Source organism: Rattus norvegicus, chromosome 16, assembly GCF_021556685.1.
Source record: "Rattus norvegicus strain SHRSP/BbbUtx chromosome 16, alternate assembly SHRSP_T2T, whole genome shotgun sequence".
NCBI lineage: Eukaryota > Metazoa > Chordata > Mammalia > Rodentia > Muridae > Rattus > Rattus norvegicus.
The window spans coordinates 24,037,941-24,043,353 of NC_141549.1; the positions used below are offsets into that span (position 1 = coordinate 24,037,941).

The following is a 5,413-nucleotide window of genomic DNA, read 5'->3' on the forward strand; positions in this document are numbered from 1 at the left end:
CAGGGATAGTGATTCCCCCTGAAGACCTTTTATTGTTGAGGATAGATTTAGCTATCCTGGGTTTTTTGTTATTCCAGATGAATTTGCAAATTGTTCTAACTCTTTGAAGAATTGAATTGGTATTTTGATGGGGATTGCATTGAATCTGTAGATCGCTTTTGGTAAAATGTCCATTTTTACTATATTAATCCTGCCAATCCATGAGCATGGGAGATCTTTCCATCTTCTGAGGTCTTCTTCAATTTCTTTCTTCAGAGTCTTGAAGTTCTTTTTTTTTTTTTTTTCAAAAAACTTATTTTTTTTTATTAACTTGAATATTTCTTATATACATTTCGAGTGTTATTCCCTTTCCCGGTTTCCGGGCAAACATCCCCCTCCCCCCTCCCCTTCATTATGGGTGTTCCCCTCCCAACCCTCCCCCCATTGCCGCCCTCCCCCCATAGTCTAGTTCACTGGGGGTTCAGTCTTAGCAGGACCCAGGGCTTCCCCTTCCACTGGTGCTCTTACTAGGATATTCATTGCTACCTATGGGGTCAGAGTCCAGGGTCAGTCCATGTATAGTCTTTAGGTAGTGGCTTAGTCCCTGGAAGCTCTGGTTGCTTGGCATTGTTGTACTTTTGGGGTCTCGAGCCCCTTCAAGCTCTTCCAGTTCTTTCTCTGATTCCTTCAATAGGGGACCTATTCTCAGTTCAGTGGTTTGCTGCTGGCATTCGCCTCTATATTTGCTGTATTCTGGCTGTGTCTCTCAGGAGCGATCTACATCCGGCTCCTGTCGGTCTGCACTTCTTTGCTTCATCCATCTTGTCTAATTGGGTGGCTGTATATGTATGGGCCACATGTGGGGTAGGCTCTGAATGGGTGTTCCTTCAGTCTCTGTTTTAATCTTTGCCTCTCCCTTCCCTGCCAAGGGTATTCTTTTTCCTCATTTAAAGAAGGAGTGAAGCATTCACATTTTGATCATCCGTCTTGAGTTTCGTTTGTTCTAGGGATCTAGGGTAATTCAAGCATTTGGGCTAATAGCCACTTATCAATGAGTGCATACCATGTATGTCTTTCTGTGATTGGGTTAGCTCACTCAGGATGATATTTTCCAGTTCCAACCATTTGCCTACGAATTTCATAAACTCGTTGTTTTTGATAGCTGAGTAATATTCCATTGTGTAGATGTACCACATTTTCTGTATCCATTCCTCTGTTGAAGGGCATCTGGGTTCTTTCCAGCTTCTGGCTATTATAAATAAGGCTGCGATGAACATAGTGGAGCACGTGTCTCTTTTATATGTTGAGGCATCTTTTGGGTATATGCCCAAGAGAGGTATAGCTGGATCCTCAGGCAGTTCAATGTCCAATTTTCTGAGGAACCTCCAGACTGATTTCCAGAATGGTTTTACCAGTCTGCAATCCCACCAACAATGGAGGAGTGTTCCTCTTTCTCCACATCCTCGCCAGCATCTGCTGTCACCTGAGTTTTTGATCTTAGCCAATCGCACTGGTATGAGGTGAAATCTCAGGGTTGTTTTGATTTGCATTTCCACATCAAACCAGACACACTCAAACTAATAGAAGAAAAACTAGGGAAGCATCTGGAACACATGGGCACTGGAAAAAATTTCCTGAACAAAACACCAATGGCTTATGCTCTAAGATCAAGAATCGACAAATGGGATCTCATAAAACTGCAAAGCTTCTGTAAGGCAAAGGACACTGTGGTTAGGACAAAACGGCAACCAACAGATTGGGAAAAGATCTTTACCAATCCTACAACAGATAGAGGCCTTATTTCCAAAATATACAAAGAACTCAAGAAGTTAGACCGCAGGGAAACAAATAACCCTATTAAAAAATGGGGTTCAGAGCTAAACAAAGAATTCACAGCTGAGGAATGCCGAATGGCTGAGAAACACCTAAAGAAATGTTCAACATCTTTAGTCATAAGGGAAATGCAAATCAAAACAACCCTGAGATTTCACCTCACACCAGTGCGATTGAAGTTCTTATTGTACAGATCTTTTACTTGCTTGGTTAAAGTCACGCCGAGGTACTTTATATTATTTGGGTCTATTATGAAGGGTGTCATTTCCCGAATTTCTTTCTCGGCTTGTTTCTCTTTTGTGTAGAGGAAGGCTACTGATTTATTTGAGTTAATTTTATACCCAGCCACTTTGCTTAAGTTGTTTATCAGCTTTAGTAGTTCTCTGGTGGAACTTTTGTGATCACTTAAATGTACTACCATATCATCTGCAAATAGTGATATTTTGACTTTTTCTTTTCCAATCTGTATCCCTTTTGCCTCCTTTTGTTGTCTGATTGCTCTGTCTAGAACTTCAAGAACTGTATTGAATAAGTAGGGAGAGAGTGGGCAGCCTTGTCTCGTCCCTGATTTTAGTGGGATTGCTTCAAGTTTCTCTCCATTTAGTTTAATGTTAGTAACTGGTTTGCTGTATATGGCTTTTACTATGTTTAGGTATGGGCCTTGAATTCTTATTCTTTCCAGGACTTTTATCATGAAGGGGTGTTGAATTTTGTCAAATGCTTTCTCAGCCTCTAATGAAATGATCATGTGGTTTTGTTCTTTCAGTTTATTTATATAATGATTCACGTTGATGGTTTTCCATATATTAAGCCATCCCTGCATGCCTGGGATGAAGCCTACCTGATCATGGTGGATGATTGTTTTGATGTGCTCTTAGATTCGGTTTGCCAGAATTTTATTGAGTATTTTTGCGTCTATATTCATAAGGGAAATTGGTCTGAATTTCTCTTTCTTTGTTGGGTCTTTGTGTGGTTGTTACAAGAGTAATTGTGGCTTCATAGAAGGAATTTGGTAGTGCTCCATCTGTTTCAATTTTGTGGAATAGTTTGGATAATATTGGTATGAGGTCTTCTATGAAGGTCTGATAGAATTCTGCACTAAACCTGTCTGGACCTGGGCTCTTTTTGGTTGGGAGACCTTTAATGACTGCTTCTATTTCCTTAGGAGTTATGGGGTTGTTTAACTGGTTTATCTGTTCCTGATTTAACTTTGGTACCTGGTATCTGTCTAGGAAATTTTCCATTACCTGCAGATTTTCAAGTTTTGTTGAATATAGGCTTTTATAATAAGATCTGATGATTTTTTTAATTTCCTCTGAATCTATAGTTATGTCTCCCTTTTCATTTCTGACTTTGTTAATTTGGACACACTCTCTGTGTCCTCTCGTTAGTCTGGCTAAGGGTTTATCTGTCCCGTTGATTTTCTCAAAGAACCAACTTTTGGTTCTGTTGATTCTTTCTATGGTCCTCTTTTTTTCTACTTGGTTGATTTCAGCTCTGAGTTTGATTATTTCCTGCCTTCTACTCCTCCTGGGTGTATTTGCTTCTTTTTGTTCTAGAGCTTTCAGGTGTGCTGTCAAGCTGCTGATATATGCTCTCTCCTGTTTCTTTCTGCAGGCACTAAGAACTATGAGTTTTCCTCTTAGCACAGCTTTAATTGGGTCCCGTATGTGTGGGTATGTCGTACCTTCATTTTCATTAAATTCTAAGAAGTCTTTAATTTCTTTCTTTATTTCTTCCTTGCCCAGGTTATCGTTTAGTATATTGGACCATCCTTTCATCCCTGGGCTGAAGCCTAACTGATCATGATGGGTGATTATTTTGATGTGTTCTTGCATTCACTTTGCAAGATTTTTATTGAGTATTTTTACATCAATAATCATAAGGGTAAATGGTCTCAAGTTCTCTTTCTTTGTTGGATTTTTGTGTGGTTTAGTTATAACAGTAACTGTGGTTTCAAAGAAGGAATTTGGTAGTGATCTGCCTATTTCTGTTTTGGGAACTAATCTGGACAGTATTGATATGAGGTCTTCTATGAAGGCCTGATAGAATTCTACAGTAAATTCATGGATTCCTGGGTTCTCTTTGGTTGGGAGACTCTTAATAACTGCTTCTACTTCTTTAGGAATTATGGTGTTGTTTAGATGTTTATCTGTTTCTGATTTAACTTTAGTACCTTGTATTTGTCTAGAAAATTGTCTGTTTCCTCCAGATTTTCCAGTTTTGTTGAATATATGCTTTTGTAGTGGGATCTGTTGATATTTTTAATTTCCTCAGATTTTTTTGTTATGTCTCCCTTTTCCCTTCTGATTTTGTTAATTTGGATACACTCTGGGTATTCTTGCTAAGGGTTTATCTATCTTGTTGATTTTGTCGAAGAACCAGCTCCTGCTTTTGTTGATTCTTTGTGTACTCCTTTTTTTTTAAAACTTGGATGATTTTAGCTCTTAGTTTTATTATTTCTTCCCTTCTATTCCTCTTGTGTGTATTTACTTCTTTTGGCTCTAGACTTTTTAGATGTGCTGTCAAGCTGCTGAGTATGCGCTCTCCTGTTTCTTTTGGCGGCACTCAGAGCTATGATTTTTCCTTTTAGTACTGCTCTCACTGTGTCCTAAATGTTTGGGTGTGTTGTATCTTCATTTTTATTAAATTCTAAGAAATCTTTTTTTAAACTGGCATTATTTATTTATTTTTTGGCTTGTGAAACTTCCTTAATTTGTTGATGTAGCAAACAAATTTCAACTCTGCTATGCAAATGACAGAAGAAATCTGCTCAGCAATTAACTTTAGAGTTCAATTTCATAAAGGCAACATGCTATATGTGAAAAAATTACTAACTGAACTACAGGTATTAAATACTGAAAAAAATTAACAGTTTATTATAATTTATCTTATTTAACAATCTAAGAAGTTCACGGCCATCAGCAGTTCCAGTGCAATTTTAGGTGCAATTGGGAATTCAGGAATTTCAGTGGAGCTGTTAGTATAGCAGACCTTGTAGGTAAAATACATGCACACTTTCGATAGCACATGTGAAGGGATCTCTCTAAAGTTGACCTCATTGGTTTCATTCTCCGCAAACTGACCTGGACCACTCAACATGGCCTTTATTGTTCCTGATGTTAATGCATGTTCTCTTTTTACAATAAATTCATGACCATCAGAAGATATTAATTTCACATACATGGCATCAGGGCCTTCACAGCCACCATAGGTTTTCTCCTCTCCATCCATTATGTTCTTATAAAATTCTATTTGATCCCAGAGGAACTTACTAGTTTCCTGGTGAGGCCGAGAAGCAGTGATCTAGTAACTTGCATCCGAAGGAAGTGCTAAGAAATCTTTAATTTCTATCATTAATTCTTCCTTGACCAAGTTTTCATTGACTAGTGTGTTGTTAAACTTCAATGTATCTGAGGGCATTGTGCCATTATTGTTTTTATTGAAGACCAGCCTTTGTCCATGGTGATCTGATAGGACAAATAGAATTATTTCTATCTTCCTGTATCTATTGATGCCTATTATTTTTGACAATTATATGGTCAATTTTCGAGGAGGTACTATGAGGTGCTGAGAAGAATGTAAATCCTTTTGTTTTATT

The 5,413-nt window shown here is 38.1% G+C and overlaps 1 pseudogene; it reads right to left on the reverse strand.

Annotated features, from left to right (window-relative positions):
- Positions 1–4,668: 4,668 nt before the first annotated feature.
- LOC148000477 (elongin-C pseudogene) lies at positions 4,669–5,091 on the reverse strand (annotated as a pseudogene).
- Positions 5,092–5,413: the final 322 nt, after the last annotated feature.